The 22,445-nt window shown below is 40.7% G+C and overlaps 1 pseudogene; it reads left to right on the top strand.

Annotated features, from left to right (window-relative positions):
• The first annotated feature begins 53 nt into the window (after positions 1 to 53).
• On the top strand, positions 54 to 21,870 carry LOC148509627 (nicotinamide N-methyltransferase-like; annotated as a pseudogene).
• Positions 21,871 to 22,445: the final 575 nt, after the last annotated feature.

Raw genomic sequence — 22,445 nt, 5'->3', positions numbered from 1 at the left:
AGTAAGAGAAAAGAGATCCGTGAGGGTCACCCCATCTACGATAGTTTTGAAAGATGGATTGTGCCTCTAAAAAGCTCTATCATGTACATGGGTTTGAATCTAGAGCATTTCTGGAAACCTTTTTTTCTGATAAACCAGAAAATGTGTTTGCAGAAGAAGCTATGACATATCCTATGGGGAAACTTCACCGGTTTCTAACTACAGGTATTTATACTATACCATACTTTATCTTACAGCACAGATTATATTATTTGCTCATTGAATGTCTCTGTTAAAGGAAATAGGCACATTTTCTATTTGTCTATACTTTAAGTTAGCAAATCAATACATACAATCTCTATTTAAAATGTGTCTTACTGTATATGTTCCGTGTTTTGGGTTCTGGGTTTTGTGTTTTGGATCTGTATTTTTTTTTAAAAAGCATAAAAACAGCTAAAATCACAGAATTTGTGGGTTTTTCTGCTCCTATGCTATTATTAACCTCAATAACCGTAATTTCCACTCATTTCCAGTCTATTCTGAATACCTCACACCTCACAATAGTGTTTTTATGTTTTTATTGAGGTAGCTGGATCACTATGCTAAGCAACACGAGTGGGCGGCACAATCACATGGCCCATCTAGGAGTGACACTGCAGTGGCAGACAGCATGGCAGTTTGAAAAACTAGGCCCCAAATAGTACATAATGCAAAGAAAAAAAAGAGGTGCAAGATGGAATTGTCCTTGGGCCCTCCCACCCACCCTTATGTTGTATAAACAGGACATGCACACTTTAGCAAACCAATCATTTCAGTGCCAGGGTCTGCCACATGACTGTGGCTGAAATGATTGGTTCGTTTGGGCCCCCACAAAACAAGCTGGCAATTAATCTGTCCCTGCACAAACTGACTCTACGGAGGCAAGATGTCGTCCTCATCCTCCTCATCCACTGATTCCTCACCCTCTTCAGTGTTGTGTACATCCTCATCCTCACAGAGTATTAATTCGTCCCCACTGGAATCCATGACCACAGGTCCCTCTGTACGTTCTGGAGGCTGGTCTCCCTGGAAGAGTTGATAATTCATTTTTATGAACATTATCTTCTCCACATTTTGTGGAAGCAACCTCCTATGCCTTTTGCTGACAAGGTTCCCTGATGCACTAAACATTCTTTTGGAGTGCACACTGGATGGGGGGCAACTCAGGTAAAATAGAGCCAGTTTGTACAGCAGCCTCCAAATTGAATCTTTTTCCTGCCAGTACATGTACGGACTGTCTGACATGCCTACTTGGATGCTGTCACCGATGTAATCCTTTAACAGACAGATGCACACTTGTCACTGCTGCTTTGAGGATGCAGGTGCGGCTACAGCCCACACAATTCACAAAGACAGAAAAAAAGATTTGCTTTATTGTTTGTGGAGCGTACTTTGAGGGTTACACCACCCTTTAACAGACAGACGCATGCTTGTCGCTGCTGCTTTGAGGATGCAGGTGTGGCTATTGTGCATACATTTCACACACAAACACAGAAAAAAAGATTATTTTATTTTGGTTGGAGAGCACTTTGGGGGTTACACCACCCTTTAACAGACAGACGCACGCTTGTTGCTGCTACTTTGAGGATGCAGGTGCGGCTACAGCCCACACATTTCACAAAGACAGAAAAAAAAGAAGAATTCTTTTATAGTTTGTGGAGCGAACTTTGAGGGTTACACCACCCTTTAACAGACAGACGCACGCTTGTCGCTGCTGCTTTGAGGATGCAGGTGTGACTACTGCGCATACATTTCACACACAAACACAGAAAAGAAGAAGATTATTTTATTTTGGTTGGAGCGCATTTTGAGGGTTACATCACCCTTTAACAGACAGATGCATGCTTGTTGCTGCTGCTTTGAGGATGCAGGTGCGGCTACAGCCCACACATTTCACAAAGACAGAAAAAAAAGAATTTTTTTATTGTTTGTGGAGCGCACTTTGAGGGTTACACCACCCTTTAACAGACAGATGAACGCTTGTCACTGCTGCTCTAAGGATGCAGGTGCGGCTACAGCCCACACATTTCACAAAGACAGCAAAAAAAAGAAGAATATTTTTTATTGTCTGTGGAGCACACTTTGAGGGTTACACCACCCTTTAACAGACAGAAGCACGCTTGTCGCTGCTGCTTTAAGGTTGCAGCTGCAGCTACAGCCCACACTTTTCACAAAGCAAAAAAAAAAAAGAATTTTTTTATTGTTTGTGGAGCGCACTTTGAGGGTTACACCACCCTTTAACAGACAGATGCATGCTTGTCGCTGCTGCTTTAAGGATGCAGGTGCAGCTACAGCCCACACATTTCACAAAGACAGCAAAAAAAAGAAGAATTTTTTTATTGTTTGTGGAGCGCACTTTGAGGGTTACACCACCCTTTAACAGACAGATGCACGCTTGTCACTGCTGCTTTGAGGACAGTATCATATGCAGTGACAGTAGACTTGTCAGAAATTGTTAGCACATCCTTCAGTCCGGACCAGATGTCCAAACCGGCCCTTGACTTATGACACAGGCGCACGCTTGGCACTGCTAGTGTGTTGATGCACATGTGGCTACATCGCACACAAGTCGTCACAAACACATAAAAAATAGTTTTTTTATTTTTTGGAGCACTTTGAGGGTTACACCACCCTTTAACAGACAGACACATTCTAGTCGCTGCTGCTTTGAGGATGCAGGTGTGGCTACAGCCCACACAATTCACAAAGACAGCAAAAATATAAGAATTTTTTTATTGTTTGTGGAGTGCACTTTGAGGGTAACACCACCCTTTAACAGACAGACGCATGCTTGTTGCTGCTGCTTTAAGGATGCATGTGCGGCTACAGCCCACACATTTCACAAAGACAGAAAAAAAAGAAGAATTTTTTTATTGTTTGTGGAGTGCACTTTGAGGGTTACACCACCCTTTAACAGACAGACGCACGCTTGTCGCTGCTGCTTTGAGGATGCAGGTGCGACTACTGCGCATACATTTCACACACAAACACAGAAAAAAGAAGATTATTTTATTTTGGTTGGAGCGCACTTTGAGGGTTACACCACACTTTAACAGACAGATGCACGCTTGTTGCTGCTTCTTTGAGGATGCAGGTCCACACATTTCACAAAGACAGCATACAGCCCACACATTTCACAAAGACAGCAAAAACAAGAAGAATTTGTTTATTGTTTGTGGAGTGCACTTTGAGGGTTACACCACCCTTTAACAGACAGACACACACTTATCGCTGCTGCTTTAAGGATGCAGGTGCAGCTACAGTCCACACATTTCACAAAGACAGCAAAAAAAAGAAGATTTTTTTTATTGTTTGTGGAGCGCACTTTGAGGGTTACACCACCCTTTAACAGACAGACGCATGCTTGTCGCTGCTGCTTTAAGGATGCAGGTGCGGCTACAGCCCACACATTTTACAAAGACAGCAAAAAAAAGAAGAATTTTTTTATTGTCTGTTGAGCGCACTTTGAGGGTTACACCACCTTTTAACAGACAGATGCATTCTTGTCGCTGCTGCTTTGAGGACAGTATCATATGCAGTGACAGTAGACTTGTCAGAAATTGTTGGCATGTCCTTCAGTCCAGACCAGATGTCCAAACCGGCCCTTGACTTATGACACAGGTGCACGCTTGGCGCTGCTACTGTTTTGATGCACATGTGGCTACTTCGTACACAAGTCACAAAAACTTAAAAAAATAGTTTTTTATATTTTGGAGCACTTTGAGGGTTACACCACCCTTTAACAGACAGACGCATTCTTGTCTCTGCTGCTTTGAGGATGCAGGTGCGGCTACAGCCCACACAATTCACAAAGACAGGAAAAAAAAGAAGAATTTTTTTATTGTTTGAGGAGCGCACTTTGAGGGTTACACCACCCATTAACAGACAGATGCATGCTTGTCACTGCTGCTTTAAGGATGCAGGTGCGGCTAGAGCCCACACATTTCACAAAGACAGAAAAAAAAAGAAGAATTTTTTTATTGTCTGTTGAGCGCACTTTGAGGGTTACACCACCTTTTAACAGACAGATGCATTCTTGTCGCTGCTACTTTAAGCATGCAGGTGCAGCTACAGGCCACACATTTCACAAAGACAGCAAAAAAAAGACGAATTTTTTTATTGTTTGTGGAGCACACTTTGAGGGTTACACCACCCTTTAACAGACAGATGCACGCTTGTCGCCGCAGCTTTATGGAAGCAGGTGCAGCTACAGACCACACATTTAGCAAAGACAGCAAAAAAAAGAAGAATTTTTTTATTGTTTGTGGAGCGCACTTTGAGGGTTACACCACCCTTTAACAGACAGACGCACACTTGTCACTGCTGCTTTGAGGACAGTATCATATGCAGTGACAGTAGACTTGTCAGAAATTGTTGGCATGTCCTTCAGTCCAGACCAGATGTCCAAACCGGCCCTTGACTTATGACACAGGTGCACGCTTGGCGCTGCTACTGTTTTGATGCACATGTGGCTACTTCGTACACAAGTCACAAAAACTTAAAAAAATAGTTTTTTATATTTTGGAGCACTTTGAGGGTTACACCACCCTTTAACAGACAGACGCATTCTTGTCTCTGCTGCTTTGAGGATGCAGGTGCGGCTACAGCCCACACAATTCACAAAGACAGGAAAAAAAAGAAGAATTTTTTTATTGTTTGAGGAGCGCACTTTGAGGGTTACACCACCCATTAACAGACAGATGCATGCTTGTCACTGCTGCTTTAAGGATGCAGGTGCGGCTAGAGCCCACACATTTCACAAAGACAGAAAAAAAAAGAAGAATTTTTTATTGTTTGTGGAGCGCACTTTGTTGGTTACACCACCCTTTAAGAGACAGATGCACGCTTGTCCCTGCTGCTTTGAGGATGCAGGTGCGACTACTGTGCATACATTTCACACACAAACACAGAAAAAATGAAGATTATTTTATTTTGGATGGAGCGCACTTTGAGGGTTACACCACCCTTTAACAGACAGACGCACACTTGTCACTGCTGCTTTGAGGACAGTATCATATGCAGTGACAGTAGACTTGTCAGAAATTGTTGGCACGTCCTTCAGTCCAGACCAGATGTCCAAACCGGCCCTTGACTTATGACACAGGTGCACGCTTGGCGCTGCTACTGTTTTGATGCACATGTGGCTACTTCGTACACAAGTCACAAAAACTTAAAAAAATAGTTTTTTATATTTTGGAGCACTTTGAGGATTACACCACCCTTTAACAGACAGACGCATTCTTGTCTCTGCTGCTTTGAGGATGCAGGTGCGGCTACAGCCCACACAATTCACAAAGACAGGAAAAAAAAGAAGAATTTTTTTATTATTTGAGGAGCGCACTTTGAGGGTTACACCACCCTTTAACAGACAGATGCACGCTTGTCCCTGCTGCTTTGAGGATGCAGGTGCGACTACTGTGCATACATTTCACACACAAACACAGAAAAAAAGAAGATTATTTTATTTTGGATGGAGCGCACTTTGAGGGTTACACCATCCTTTAACAGACAGACGCATGCTTGTTGCTGCTGCTTTGAGGATGCATGTGCGGCTACAGCCCACACATTTCACAAAGACAGAAAAAAAAGAATTTTTTTATTGTTTGTGGAGCGCACTTTGAGGGTTACACCACCCTTTAACAGACAGATGCATGCTTGTCGCTGCTGCTTTAAGGATGCAGGTGCGGCTACAGCCCACCCATTTCACAAAGACAGCAAAAAAAAGAAGAATTTTTTTATTGTTTGTGGAGCGCACTTTGATGGGTACACCACCCTTTAACAGACAGATGCACGCTTGTCGCCGCTGCTTTAACGATGCAGGTGCAGCTACAGACCACACATTTCACAAAGACATTAAAAAAAAGAATAATTTTTTTATTGTTTGTGGAGCGCACTTTGAGGGTTACACCACCCATTAACAGACAGACGCACACTTGTCACTGCTGCTTTGAGGACAGTATCATATGCAGTGACAGAAGACTTGTCAGAAATTGTTGGCACATCCTTTAGTCCGGACCAGATGTCCAAACCAGCCCTTGACTTATGATACAGGCACACGCTTGGCGCTGCTACTGTGTTGATGCAGATGTGGCTACATCGCACACAAGTTACAAACACATAAAAAAAAAGTTTTTTATATTTTGGAGCACTTTGAGGGTTACACCACCCTTTAAAAGATAGACGCATTCTTGTCGCTGCTGCTTTGAGGATGCAGGTGCAGCTACAGCCCACACAATTCACAAAGACAGCAAAAAAAATAAGAATTTTTTTATTGTTTGTGGAGCGCACTTTGAGGGTTACACCACCCTTTAACAGACAGACGCTTGCTTGTCACTGCTGCTTTAAGGATGCAGGTGCAGCTACAGCCCACACATTTCACAAAGACAGAAAAAAAAAGAAGAATTTTTTATTGTTTGTGGAGCGTACTTTGTGGGTTACACCACCCTTTAACAGACAGATGCACACTTGACCCTGCTGCTTTGAGGATGCAGGTGCGACGACTGTGCATACATTTCACACACAAGCACAGAAAAAAAGAAGATTATTTGATTTTGGATGGAGCGCACTTTGAGGGTTACACCATCCTTTAACAGACAGACGCACACTTGTTGCTGCTGCTTTGAGGATGCAGGTGCGGCTACAGCCCACACATTTCACAAAGACAGAAAAAAAAGAATTTTTTTATTGTTTGTGGAGCGCACTTTGAGGGTTACACCACCCTTTAACAGACAGATGAACACTTGTTGCTGCTGCTTTAACGATGCAGGTGCAGCTACAGCCCACACATTTCACAAAGACAGCAAAAAAAAGAAGAATTTTTTTATGGTTTGTGGAGCGCACTTTGAGGGTTACACCACCCTTTAACAGACAGACGCATGTTTGTCGCTGCTGCTTTAAGGATGCAGGCGCGGCCACATCCCACACATTTCACAAAGACAGCAAAAAAAAGAAGATTTTTTTTTATTGTCTGTGGAGTGCTCTTTGAGGGCTACACCACCCTTTAACAGACAGATGCATGCTTGTTGCTGCTGCTTTAAGGATGCAGGTGCGGCTACATCCTACATATTTCTCAAAGACAGCAAAAAATAGAAGATTTTTTTTTATTGTTTGTTGAGGTCACTTTGAGGGTTACACCACCCTTTAACAGACAGACGCACGCTTGTTGCTGCTGCTTTGAGAATACAGGTGCGGCTATAGCCCACACATTTCACAAAGACAGAAAAAAAAGAAGAATTTTTTTATTGTTTGTGGAGCGCACATTGAGGGTTACACCACCCTTTAACAGACAGACGCACGCTTGTCGCTGCTGCTTTAAGGATGCAGGTGCAGCTATAGACCACACATTTCACAAAGACAGCAAAAAAAAAGAATTTTTTTATTGTTTGTGGAGCGCACATTGAGGGTTACACCACCCTTTAACAGACAGACGCACGCTTGTCGCTGCTGCTTTAAGGATGCAGGTGCAGCTATAGACCACACATTTCACAAAGACAGCAAAAAAAAGAAGAATTTTTTTATTGTTTGTGGAGAGCACTTTGAGGGTTACACCACCCTTTAACAGACAGACGCACGCTTGTCACTGCTGCTTTGAGGACAGTATCATATGCAGTGACAGTAGACTTGTCAGAAATTATTGGCACGTCCTTCAGTCCGGACCAGATGTCCTAACCGGCACTTGACTTAAGACACAGGCGCACGCTTGGCGCTGCTACTGTATTGATGCACGTGTGGCTACATCGCACACAAGTCACAAACACATAAAAAATTGTTTTTTATTTTTTGGAGCACTTTGAGGGATACTCCACCCTTTAACAGACAGATGCATTCTTGTCGCTGCTGCTTTGAGGATGCAGGTGCGACTACAGCCCACACAATTCACAAAGACAGGAAAAAAAAGAAGAATTTTTTTATTGTTTGTGGAGCGCACTTTGAGGGTTACACCACCCTTTAACAGACAGATGCACGCTTGTCGCTGCTGCTTTAAGGATGCAGGTGCGGCTACAGCCCACACATTTCACAAAGACAGCAAAAAAAAGAAGAATTTTTTTATTGTTTGTGGAGCGCACTTTGAGGGTTACACCATCCTTTAACGGTCAAGCCAGCCCGCCCTTTACTTATGACACAGGCGCATGCTTGGCACTACTTTGTTGATGCACGTGCGGCTACTGCGCACACAATTCACAAACATAGAAAATATTTTTTTATTTTGTTTGGAGTGTACTTTGGGGGTTACAGCACCCTTTAACGGTCAAGCCAGCCCGCCCTTTACTTATGAAACAGGCGCACGCTTGGCACTACTTTGTTGATGCACGTGCTGCTACTGCGCACACAATTCACAAACACAGAAATTTTTTTGGCACATGGAGGGAGCACCCCTGATGGACAGAGCACCCCCTGGACAACACTATAGCACCCCTTTAGGACTGGGACACTGCACAGGACTTTGGAGTGGACACAGCCCCTATGGACAACTGACTGCACAACACAGTCCAGCAAGCCCCTATGGAGTTTGGAGGAGTGGACACAGCCCCTATGGACAACAGCAGCACAGCACAACACAGCCAGCCCCTATGGACTTTGGAGGAGTGGACACAGCCCCTATGGACAACAGCAGCACAGCACAGCACAACACTACACTGCACTACACTACACTACACTATACTACACTACACAGCCCAGCCAGCCCTAACTCCCACCTTCCCTCTTCACTGTCCACAGCCGAGGGAGAAAATGGCGCCGACGCGGGTACCTTATATAGGATCCAAAACCCGCGAGACCCGGAAGGCGGGATGATGACATTTTGCCTCGATTTCAGATCCGAGTCAGGCGGGAAAAGTCGAGCCTGACTCGGATCGGCCTTGGATCGGGGGGGCTCGGGGGGGTTCGGATTTCAGAAATCCGAACCCGCTCACCCCTAATTCAGACCTTAAGCTGCATAAACACGTAATGATTTTCTGTCCAACCATCCAACTAGTTGTTTGGTTGGAATGAAAATCTGGTAAGGTATGAAAGCAATTGACAGCAGCAATTTGCTCCCAAATGCCGGAAAATGGACAAAAACTCTTGTTTGAACAAATTGTTTAGATCAAACATTTAACAAACTTGTCTGAACAACCATTTCCATCTGTTTTCTGGCATTTAGAAGCAAATTGCTGATCATCATTTACTCCCATACGTTACCAGATTTTCATTCCAACCAATGAACTAGTTGGATGGTTCGACAGAAAATCTTTACGTGAGTATGCAGCTTAAGAATTTCATAGTTCTAATTGTCTAATTTACATGTGTAATTATCTATAGCTAAAATAATATTTAATTAATCACAAGCACCACTATTATCCTAGATAATATTTTTTAGAGATATACTGTAGCTATTACACTTAGTGCTGGTGATTGTAATTCAAAGTTTGCATGTTTTGGTGAAAGAAGCAGCCACAGGTATTTAATTTAAGATTTCATGTGGTATAAATCAGGCTATTTGAATAAGAGATTGTATTACTAATACTTTCAAGCAGGGCCGGATTTCCCGCTAGGCATCCAAGGCGCTCGTCTAGGGCTCGGCGGGACCCAAGGGGCCCATGGACGGGCCCTTTTGCCCGAAGAAATTACCGATCACACAGTGCTCCCAGAGGAGCACTGCGCGGGTACCGCCTCCAGTCCCAGAGAGCCCCGCACGGAGCACTCTTGGAAGGACTGTGTTCGCGCCCACCTGGGGAAAGGAGAATGTGCTCTGTCCCCAGGTCACCTTGTTCTGTGGCCCGCCACCCTGTGGCTCCCATCCATCATCCGCCCTAGCAGCCACCTGCTAGCCAGCCTTCCAGGCCCACCACCGCACACCAGCAGTAAACAGCATCAGCATTGCTGCAATCAGCAAGGCCAGGCAGGGACCTGCTGCAATGATCTAACTCACTCTCTCTCTCTCTCTCTCTCTGTATATATATATATATATATATATAGTGTATATAGATATTTATATATAGCTAGATATCTATATATATATCTATATATATATCTATATATATATATATCAATATATAGTGCATATGATATGAAAATGTGTATATCACTGGGAATATATATATATATATATATATATATTCTCATCTAGTGACATTGTAAATACTGAGCATATGTCCTGTAGGTGTCACTAGGTCAAGACTTGACCTAGTGACACCTACTGGATATATGCACAGTTTTTACAATGTCACTATATATAATATATATATATATAGATAGATATATTGATATATCTTAGGTGCCCTCATCGGGGTATGCACCCCCAACATAGAAGGGCGCCACCTCCCTAAAAAGAATATACAGAGAAGAAGAGGAAAACAGGGGGGGAGGAGGAAGGAATATCAAAAGAAGACACCTGTTGTAGACCCTCAAAACAAAGGAATATTCAATTTATCTAAACATCATCTAAGTAAACCATAACTTTCATTACTTAGTAAGGGTTTGAATTTTGCACCCACCAATAGTATGAACAAGTTTGACACTTTTATTGACCTAAACAAATTTGTACGCAATCTAACTCTAAAGAGACATTTTTTAAGGAAAGAGTCAGCACCCATAAGGAACTTTAATGAATCCCTCTCAAAATCTGGGTTAAAAGGAAAATCTACTTATTACCCTTTAGAGTCTAAGGGAAACTATATAAGTGTATTTTTATATGTGAAAATGACATGAGCAACTTAAAGAAACAGAATTTAAATAATAGAGAAAAAGGAGCACTCAAGAATCTTAAAGCTAATAGAGAGATAGTTATAAAACCTGCTGATAAAGGGGGAGGGTTGGTTATTATGGACTATGATTATTACCACAAAGAGGCATGTAGATTATTGGATGATAGCAACTCATATGTGAAACTGGAAGTGGATCCAATTAATAACTACATAGATGATCTAAGGACAATTTTGGTACATGGTTTACATAATAATATCATTAGCAAGGAGGAATTTCAATTTCTGATGAATACCAACCCTCGAACCCCTATATTTTATTTCTTGCCAAAGATACACAAATCACTGATGGCACCCCCTGGTAGGCCGATCATAGCAGGGATAGACTCACTTACTTCAAATTTATCGAAATTTGTGGATTTCTTCTTACAGAAATATGTGAGTAAATTGGATTCTTACCTCAAGGACACTACTAATATTTTACAATGTCTAGAGGGGACACAATGGAAACAGACGTATAACTGGGCAACCATAGATGTGCAATCTCTGTATACGTGTATAGAGCACACAAAAGGCATTAAAGCTGCAAGAGAGTTCCTCGAGTGGGATGGCTCTATTGATGTTTTACTTAAGGAGTTCATATGTGATCTTATGTGTTTTATACTTAACCATAATTATTTTAAATTTTTAAACCAATTTTATCGTCAAATATGCGGCACGGCAATGGGGACCACGTTTGCCCCCAGCTTCGCGAAGTTATTTATGGGATGCTGGGAAAATTGTTATGTTTATACCAACAACCCTTTTAAGACGAACCTCATTTTATATAAAAGATACATTGATGACATCTTGATTATATGGGATGGTACAGAGGAATATTTTAATCAATTTTTAACACACATTTCAGATAATAATATGAACTTAAAGTTTACGTCGAATTTTAATACCTCCAAAGTTGAATTTCTGGATTTGGTATTATCATCAGTGGGAGAAGGAATATGTACTAAGAACTTCATTAAGACTGTTGATGCAAATAGTTACTTGCACTTTGAAAGTTGCCATCTGGATAAATGGAAGAGGAATATTCCTTATTCCCAATTCCACAGAATTAGACGCAATTGCAGTGATATGAAGGTATGCGAAGAACAACTTGAAGTATACGCAGACCGATTCAGAGAGAAGAAGTATCCTGAAGCTATTTTAACAACTGCACTCCAAAGAACTAAATCTTTGGATAGACAAGAACTTCTTAAATACAAAGTAGAAGTACCAGGCAAACCAGAAAAAATACCGTTTGTCACGACATTCAATGGTCATGAGAAACAAATCAGAAAAGCATTCAACAAAAATTGGAATATCCTAATGATGGACCCACTATTGAAAAATATTCTACCATCCCAACCACAAATTGTCTACAGGAAGTCAAGAAATTTGAAAGATTTATTGGCTCCAAGCATGCTACAAGAAAAGGAAACAATAAAAGTGTAAAAAATGCTCCAATGTAATGGCTGCTACAAATGCGGCCACTGCAACATTTGCAAATTTGTTCATCCTAAGAGGAAAACGTTTATGAACTCTGAGGGTTCTAAAGAGTATAAGATTAAAACCTTCATGAATTGTAACTCTACGTCTGTAATCTACTTGTTGGAATGTACCTGTGGACTTAAGTACGTGGGTAAAACTAAGAGACCACTGAAACTAAGGATCCAGGAACATATCCACAATATACGTAATAAAATAGAGGGACACGCTGTTTCAAAACATTTTTCCATAGTTCATAATTCTAACCCAGAAGACATCACATTTAAAGCCATTGAACATGTAACACTAGGAGAACGAGGAGGAGATCTTGGAAATTTACTCTCAAGGCGTGAGATGTACTTGCTATATGAATTGGATACACTGGCACCGAAAGGATTCAATGAAAGTTACGAAACTGCGCCTTTCTTGTGATGGCATCTTCCCACCTACTTAATGTACCTCATTACCAATCCACTATGGGATATGGTGGATTGTTGTGGAGGGCCTGATCAGTACCCTGGAGGGTGACTTCTTGGAGAAGTTCAGGTGTGGTAGGTATAGAGGTTATACCCACTACCATTGATTGCAGCCATACCATTGGGTATATGCCCAACTCCGCCCGAACTTGGAAGCGAAGCTCCCGTGGGCCTGGTTAGTACTAGGATGGGTGACCCCCCTTGGAATACCAGGTGCTGCAAAACTACAGTTGGGTGACAATCCTCTATGGGAAGCATAAGTGATGGAGCCTGAAAGAGTATACAGGAAAATATGCGCAAAAGTATCTACACTTGAAAGATCTTTGGAAAACAGCGAAGTATTCAAATATGGTGTCAGTGGAAATCTATAAGTATATCTGGAGTAATAAGAAATGAAAAGAACTAGCATCTAAAAAGAATATTGGAATTAGACTTGTGACTTAACATGAACTCTGTTGCACAATTAAAAGTAGGAAGTTTCTGGGAAACTTCTTCTGACTGGATTTCTTGATTTTCCCTAAAGAAAAGAACTGCCATTTTTTAACTAAATTAGAATGGGAAATCTGTTGCTCTATGTTTGGGCCAATACAATTAATGACTATACAAAAATAGGGTTTGAACTATAAATTGAATAATAACTTAATAATGTGTGGTCCTGAATATTTGCTTGCATGATATTTAATATGGCATCTAATGAACGTTTTTGTTTTAAGTCATAGATCGCGGCATTACATTTTTATCTACATACTAAAGTGGGCAGAAGTTGAGTCCGATATGAACACTAGGGTGCTTCATGCCAGGAGAACCAAGGGAGCTGGATATACGTTATTCAAGTTCCCATGGAAACGAACAACGCTGATGCGGCGGGCGGAAGTCATCATACATCCCTCGCATGGACCAAAGGAGAAGGGCGGAAGTGACGGATGATAGTGGGCCCACGTGATCGGGAGAAACGCAACCTCGAGGGCGGAAGTGACGTACCCGGCCTATCCCGACCACGGGAAGAAGCGGCAACGCACAGGATGTGATGAAAGTACTAAGGGCGGAAGTCCTAAGTGGCAAAGTGAAAGCTGCCCTCACACAACGGATTGTTTTCACTATTGCTGATCTTTTGATAGTTTAAAACATAGTTCTCACTTAATAGTTTACCCCAATAATATACTGATAATGCGCTCATACTATGTTAAAGTGGGTTTGGGTAAGAGAACAATGTTAGACAAACAGGAAGTGATGCAGCCTCATAACCTCTGATGAACCCATATGGGGGTATAGATAAGATTATGACCCAACACACTAGTATCCCCTTGATGAAGTCCCCAGGACGAAACGCGTTGGGAGAGAGATTGCCTTATCTTATGAACCTATGAATATACTAATCTCTATCCACCTTGCTCAGATAAGCCTTTTATTTTAACCATACAAAAGACTTTTCTATTTTTAAAGTGCATAGCATTTTAGACTTTCTCTGATTTTACCCTTCTAGAAAGAAAGGGTTTTATGTGTATGCTGTATGTTTTTATCTTTTTCTTCATTGTATATTTTGTATTAATTAAATTGTTAAATTATTTATTAGCACTGGCACTTTTTCATTCATTCTTAATCACAGAATTGGTCTGAATAATTATATGATTTATACACGTTTATAAACCAGTCGCTCTATGGTCAACCCATTGTTCTATATATATATATATATATATATAAATATGTATATAGATATATTGATATATCTTAGGTGCCCTCATCGGGGTATGCACCCCCAACATAGAAGGGTGCCGCGCCCTGCCCTATTTCTGAAGGGAAGAAAGCACCCTGCCCTCCAGTGCGGTGCCCCGATGAGACAGCCTGCAGGTTCTGTCTCCATCCCCAGGTTGCAGTGTTCCGCGGGTGGTCAAAATGGCGGCGCAGCAGTCACTGCTGGTGAATGGTACCCGGCATCCATTCAAAGTGACCACAGTGCTTGGGGGCTTCCCAGCATGTCCGTAAGTGCTGGGCATGCCCCCAGGCATGAAGAAAAGGGGATGCATCATAAAGACACACACCCTTTTCGGGTGTCAATGTCCCAATATTTATGCACCTGACTGTATGTATACACCAAGCCAAATCTGGCACTCCTGCTGTTCACAGCTGGTCACCTGGGTGCCACAGTCACAATTGTATACAGTCCTTAAAGGTGATGCACCGAAGTACAAACCCACTAGGCGCTCCAGGATTTGAAAGTTTATGTCATATAAATCGCTGTTTCTGGGCTACACAGAGCCCTGTCCTCAGGACATGTTATTATAGTAGCCCAGAAATGTCGATTTATATGACATAAACGTTTCTATTAAATCCTGGAGTGCCTAGTGGGTTTGTACTGTGGTGCATCACCTTTAAGGACTGTATATATATATATATATATATATATATATTTATATATATATATATATATATATACATCTAAAAACAGCAGCCGCACTCCGGGGGTCTTAATTGATAGAGTAAATAACCAGGCAGACACATCAGTGTCAATTTCAACGTTTCATGATAAACATCATTTAGTCTCCCTGGTTATTTATTCTATTAAGCTGAATATAAGAATGAAAAACAATAAAATTATGTAAGGGGCATGAATCAGGAACTCACATATAGTGCTATGGATTGTTTGAGGGAGGGGGGCCCCAAACTGGTATCTTGCCTACAGCCCCATGAGGTCTAAATCTGGCTCTGCTTTCAAGCAGTTATAGGAGTGTTGTGTTCCCTTCATAAACCCATAAAATCATATTACATTATGATCTGTAAAAGTAGAAGGGTTTAGAATTAGATGCTTTATAATAGCAATTATAACAGTTCAGCCTCTTTGCAACTGATCTTCCTATCCTTTCTGCCTACCTTGGCATTTGCCAATGGCAGTAATATTATGGTGCTTCATTTGGGTTAACTCTCCTTACAGTAAGGGTGTGGCTAACATCACCCTGCTAAGGCATCCTTTCTCTTGCACCATAGTCAGTTGTTTATGATATCAATATACAAGACCTCTATAGGCAATATGCTTTGTTGTTTGTCTCATGATTTTAGAAATTAGGAAGTTGTTACAGGTTCCATGGTTACAATATCAAAAGCAAGGCCATCATCAACTTCAAAGGCAATTGGAACTTTCTAATTATTTAGCTTTTTTTCCCACAGCTAATATCAAAAGAGAAGTTGTACTGGACATCTGCACTGGTCCCATAGTTCTCTATCTGAATTCAGCCTGTGAGTTCTTTAAAGATGTCTACTTACTGAAGTTTAGGGAAACTTGCATTATGGAAGTGAACAGATGGATGAATAAGCGTACAGGAGCGTTCAATTGGTCTCACACGTCATCCTTTATTTCAGACTTAGAAGGAAAAAGGTTAAGTGATTCTGCAAACATTTGTATGTCTATGTGTAACTGCTATTTTACTTGTCTTCCCTGTGGTTAATAATAATAATAATAGTAATAATAATAATAATAATAATAATAGGGAACAAAGTGCCTCCACCCAAGCCACTTAGTTATTTTCTGTGTTCCACAAGGGGATGCCCTGGGATATCCCCTAGCACTCCTGTATAGGGTTAAATGTTTTATTTTTTACATGAGGACAATTAAAGAGACACACATTGAATATGAACCCACAATCATACAGATTTGTTTTACTGCCTCTGGATGCGGCAAGATCTTAGGATCCTGGAAGGTAAAAATGGATTAGGTAACACTGGCAAACATATTATACATTCATTAAAATCCACCTTAAATGGCAGAATAAATATATTATATCATAAAGCAGGTATGAAAGAGGGGTTTTGTACACAGCACTCAACCTGTGTAGAGTGTATTGTGTGTTAGTGTAGTGTTCTTGGATGCTGAGGGTGGTGTGTGAAGTGTGGGGTGTAAATACTGCAGGATACCATCTGTTGTTAACAGTCACTTTTTCATTGATGTTTAATTGGAGACACAGTGCATCTACATTCAATACAGGACTATGTTGTAGTGACTCTGTGGTGTGTGTGTAAGGTTAGTTCTTGGGGTAGTTTATTGGGGGATAATCTGGCTCCTTTAGAGTGCCTCTTTCCTTAATCTATTTTGTAGCTACATCTCTGTGTATATTTATAGGGAGGTATTCATGAAAGCTTGAAGAGAGATAGAATTGTGAAACATAATGCACCAACAAATCAGCTCCTAACTGTCACTTTTCAAACACAGTCTGTAACTTTACAGTTAGGTGCTGACTGGCTGGTGCTTTATTTCTCACAATTTTATCTCTCTCCAAGCTTTCATGAATATACGTATCCTATAGTGTGACAACTGAAGGTGGGGGTTGTGGGCACATGATAGGCTTCTTTACGGTGCATCTCTACATATCAAACCTGTGGTGGTACGTGTTCCTCGCACTGTGGTGTTACAACCCAGTATTGTGGACACTGCTCTTTAGCTGTGGTGCAGTGGTGGCATCCTACTCTGTGCACTAACCAGTTAGTTCTGCAGGTGTGCAGTGATATGAAGTGAGTCCATTCTTACCCTAGGGGAATTTTTTCTGGAGACTCTGATGACCCACACCAATGCCACTGCTCTCTGGAATGATCGCACTGCCACAAAAATGAAAAGTTACAAGTGCACAACTCCAACATTACTAATTATATATAATATATTTTGCAATAACATTTTGCAATACATAAATAGAGGTTTTAGCATAATCATGGCCAAGGTTATGGGTCTACCCACGGCATCCAGGTAACCTCTTAGGGTAGGTCCCTAGCATACTTGGGTTAAAATCCAGAGTGCAGGACACCCCCAAACCAACTTAGCTGAGCCACCTCAGGGCATCACTGTAATGAGAAAGGTGAAGTGTAAAAAAGTGTTAGATAGATAGGAGCAGCTACTGCTGCATATATTAGAAGTATGGTGAAAAATAGAGATGTGAAAATAATACATATATAACAAACAAACAATAGAGGTGCTAAGATTGCAAAAAAGGAAAATGAATTATAATGCGATGCCCTGAAGTAGCCCAACCAAAGCAATCCAGGGGACCCATGCCCCAAAAATCAACCCATAGTTGCACTGCAGTATATACATTTGTAGGACTTACCTAAATTGTACCTTTTACTAAAGTGCAGTCAAAATGCTACAACCCCTGCTTAAAACCAATAGGGGACAGGTGGGAAGGGGTGCTAGCCTAGGCTGAAGTAGTCTCATGCATTCAGGTGTGCATATGCGCACACTAAATAGAGTATGTGGAAAAGGAACCCTAGACTGCACACCCTGAATATAAAGTATATAACGGGAGGTGCTACCTGTGGAGACTATTGTTGCAGACACAAAAAGAAAAGTTAGAAGTGCACAACTCCAACATTACTAATTATATGTAATACATTTTGCAATAAATAAATAGAGGTTTAGCATAATCCTGGCCAAGGTTATGGGCCTACCCACCGCATCCAGGTAACCTCTTAAGGTAGGTCCCTAACATACTGGGGTTAAAATCCAGAGTGCAGGACACCCCCAAACAAGCTCAGCTGAGCCACCCCAGGGCATCACTCTAATGATAAAGGTGAAGTGTAAAAAAGTGTTAGATAGATAGGAGCAGCTATTGCTGCATATATTAGAAGTAAGGTAAAAAATAGAGATGTGTTGGAGTTGTGCACTTGTAACTTATCTTTTTGTGTCTGCAGCAATAGTCTCCACAGTTAGCACCTCCCATTATACAGTATATATTCAGGGTGTGCAGTCTAGGGCCCTTTTCCACATTGATCCCACTACCACACTGCATCTGCCCCATAGCTCAGTTGATGTAAGACTGACCAATGGTCAGGTTGAATTTTGCATTTTATAGTCAACCCATGTCCTAGGCCATTTTCCCCACTCCTGACTTGTATCAGTTCTCGATCTTTCTGGCACTTACTACATTAGTGCAATATATGTCTGTTGTAAATACACCATGGTACCATTCTCCTTACTGCAACATAACAATTATATACAGCTAAATCTGCACAAAGTTATAATGCATACAACCTCATCTCTACATACAGTATACATACAGTATATATACATTATTCACTAATCAACCATAGCATTAAAACCACTGAAAGATGACATCAATAACACTGAGTTACAATGACACCTGTCAATGAGTGGGATATATTAGGCAGCAAGTGAATAGTTAGTTCTTGAAGTTGATATGATAAAAGAAGGTAAAATGGGCAAGTGAAAGGATCTGAGCTACTTTCATAGAGGAGTGATGGCTAGATGACTGGATTAGATCAACTCTATATGGCAGGTCTTGAAGGTTGTTCCCAGGATGCCTTTCTTAGTATCTATCAAAAGTGGTCCAAGGAAGGAGAACTGGTGAACCAGCAACAGGATCATGGGTGCCAATGGCTGCATGTGAGGAGTGAAGGCTAGCCCATCTGGTCCTATCCCACAGAGCTACTGTGGCACAACCTTCTGTAAAAAAATAATGCAGGCTATGATAGTAAGGTAGCGAATGGGGGGTGTCTGGGTGGACCCAATAGGATACCCTTACTGCTACAGTCTAAGGAGTGAAGAGAGATTCCCATTCAACAACATATAATAGCAGGAAAAAAGATCAATACAGTTGTATCTCCAGATCTGGATGAGGGTATAGCAATAATCTTGGTGACAACCTGAAAAAATGCATCTGTGACACAGTGCTGTGACTACACTGTCCCTTACTCTTCAAAAAAGAGAGCAAGAATTGTCTCAGCTTCAACCAATATAATGATCAACCTTTACTCACACAGTGAGCTATATTATAAATTATATTTGATATGGTGCTCATGTCATTTTTATATATGATATATTTCAATGCTTATGTAACATCTGTCTATGCTATTTAACTTTTGTCTGCTAGTTTCAATTAACAAATTATGCCTATATATTCTGTGAACTTTTGACAACTTCCATTTACTGTTCAACTGCCTGAGGAAGTGGCTGGTTTCTGTGAAACACTTCACCATTTACACTTTATGAGATTTTCACAGGTTATGTAATGCTTTAGTTTTAGGCATATCAATGATTATGTTCTATTTTATCATGTGATGTTGTTTTAAATGTATGTTTTTACATTTTATTTTTTTGTAATTTTTTTCATCAATTATTTTATGCACTAGAGAAAACATTTTATTATATACAGTTTGTTTACCAAGAACAGTAGTTGTATGCCATTAATAAAAATAATACAAATTATGTAGTATATTTGGCCAGTCACATCAGTCCCTACCCCAGTGGAACTTACAATATATAGTCCCTACCACATGCACACATGCATACACACTAGGGTTCATTATTGTTGGGTGCTAAGAAACCTATCAGTATACTGTATTTTAAGATTATGGGAGGAAACTAGAGTTCTCAATGGAAACCCAGGTAAGCACAGAGATAAAATACAAGCTCCACACAGTTAGGGCTGAGGTGAGAATCAAAAACAAGACCTCAGTGATGTGAGGCAGTAATAATAATTGCTACACCAACCATGCTGCCCAAAAGTCCTTTTTACAGATAGCTATCTTGATTTTTTTCTACTGTTTGTGTGCTTAAGCCATGTACAGTGTATACAATTCTAAGCAAATTCAGGTGATTCAGAGTCTTATGCATGTACAACTCCCTTTGTGGATAAAGGGGTATAACTGGGCAGAAACAATTCCCAAGTTGTGTTATTGTTCTTATGGCATGCCATGGGTGTGTAGATGAAATTGTGAGCTACAATAATCAGACTTGAATGCTCACCCATCTGGATTCATAAGTATATCTGGCACTTGGGTATGGAGTTGGTGCAAATACATGATGATAGTAATAATAGCGGGTATTTAATAAGTGGATGGCAAGGGCTGTGTGTCCTCATAGATGCGACCAACTGTGAATACATGCACTTACATTTTCATAATTCCACATTTATGGTACATGTTATTCAATGACACATGGAATGCTTTTAATAAGCACAAAAATGGGTTGGGTACAGAATGCCGGCACTTGGGACCCCTGCATTCAGAATTCCGATGCTGGCATCCTGACAGGGTTAGGATGCCAACACCTGTCAGTAATTATCCTAACCTAACCCTCACCCATAGTGCCTAACCACCCCCATGCCCTAAACCTAACCCTCCCACTAGTGCCTAACCCTGACCCTCCCAATAGTGCCTAAACCTAACCCTTCCCCCAACCCCACTACTTACCACCGGCGGTCTAAATCTCCAACACGCTAAACTAACCCTCCCTCCTAGTGCCTAACCCTGACCATACCATTAATGCCTATCCCTCCCCCAAACCCCACTACTTACCACTGGTGGTCAGGATGCCTGCACTGGGATTCTGACTAGTGTCAGGATTCCAGTGCCAACATTATGAGCACTGGCATCTCAAAAGCCAGGATTGAAACTACATCCTACAAAAACAATAGGCTCAAAATTATACTCATAAAATGTAGTGCTAATAGCACATACCTTGACTTATACAGTATTTGTACACCATTGTCTTCTTCACACAAAACAGAAATGGCCTCCTAATGTGATCTCTCTAATTATTGAATCTTACTTAAATAAATCTATCCCAAAAACTGAATTCTCATAACAATAGTCACTCAGCTATATACTGTACATAACAATCCACTCATCTCTCCATCAGAACATGGAACACCGGTCACTGCCACTTTTACAATACAAAACACTGCATATTGCGCAATATGTTTGAGAGACCTGTACTTTTACATATTTAACCCGTATTGTATTCGTATTTTTCAGTGGCCAACATGAGGAGAAGGAAATAAGAATGAAGACAGCAATCAAACAAATTGTGCAATGTGACATTGACAAAGAAAACATCACAGACCCGGTGGTGCTCCCACTAGCAGACTGTGTCATCAGTTCAGTGGCCCTGGATGCCATCAGCAGAGACCAAGATGAATATGTTAGAAATATGAGGAAATTTGTTAGGCTGCTAAAACCTAAAGGTCACATAGTATTAGTTGGCCTTATCAATGCAACTTTTTTTTACAGTTGGGAAGGGGGTGTTCCATGTTTGTAAATATGATGAGGACTTTGTGAGAAAAGTTCTCATAGGAGAAGGTTTTATTATTGATCTTTGTGATATCCTTCCAAGAAATTCAGTGAGTGACCTTATTGATCATGAGGCGGTTATATTCATTGCAGCTCATAGATAGAAGTGCTGTAGATCTGTTAAGAAAATAAAGCAAAAAAATACTACAGATTACAATATATACATATCAATATTAAACATTAATAAAGTAATTTCAGAATACTGTACAGTATACAGTAAATATAAAATTGTGGTTAAATTTTTCTTAATTAAAATTAGAGATGTGCGCGGCCAATATTTTGCTTTTGCTTTTGGCAAAATCCACCCTCAAATGTAATGGTTTTGGTTTTGGCAACACTGCACTCAAGTGTTTTGGTACAGATTTGGATTTTTTTTTTTTCAAATTGATAAAAAATAACTTATATTGTGTAATTTGGACATGTTTATATGCAATCAAAAAACAATATTCGGTTTATAAATTCGATTTCTGAACTTACAGCAGACCCGAATCGTGACTCGGTTCTGCACAGAAACTTCAAAAGTGATCCAAGCTGGGACTCGTTTTGACTCGGAACCCTTAAATTGGATTGCGTTAGCTTTTCAGGAAAACTGAACTGCACATTTCTAATAAAAAGGAATTCAATGATTTGGATGATAAAGATATCTCAAATTAATACACACATTTTGGAAAGGATTAGT

This window comes from Taudactylus pleione, unplaced genomic scaffold, assembly GCF_031769625.1.
Source record: "Taudactylus pleione unplaced genomic scaffold, aTauple2 ptg000318l, whole genome shotgun sequence".
NCBI lineage: Eukaryota > Metazoa > Chordata > Amphibia > Anura > Myobatrachidae > Taudactylus > Taudactylus pleione.
Note: the sequence above shows the minus strand (reverse complement) of the source record. Positions and strands in the feature narration are given on the sequence as shown.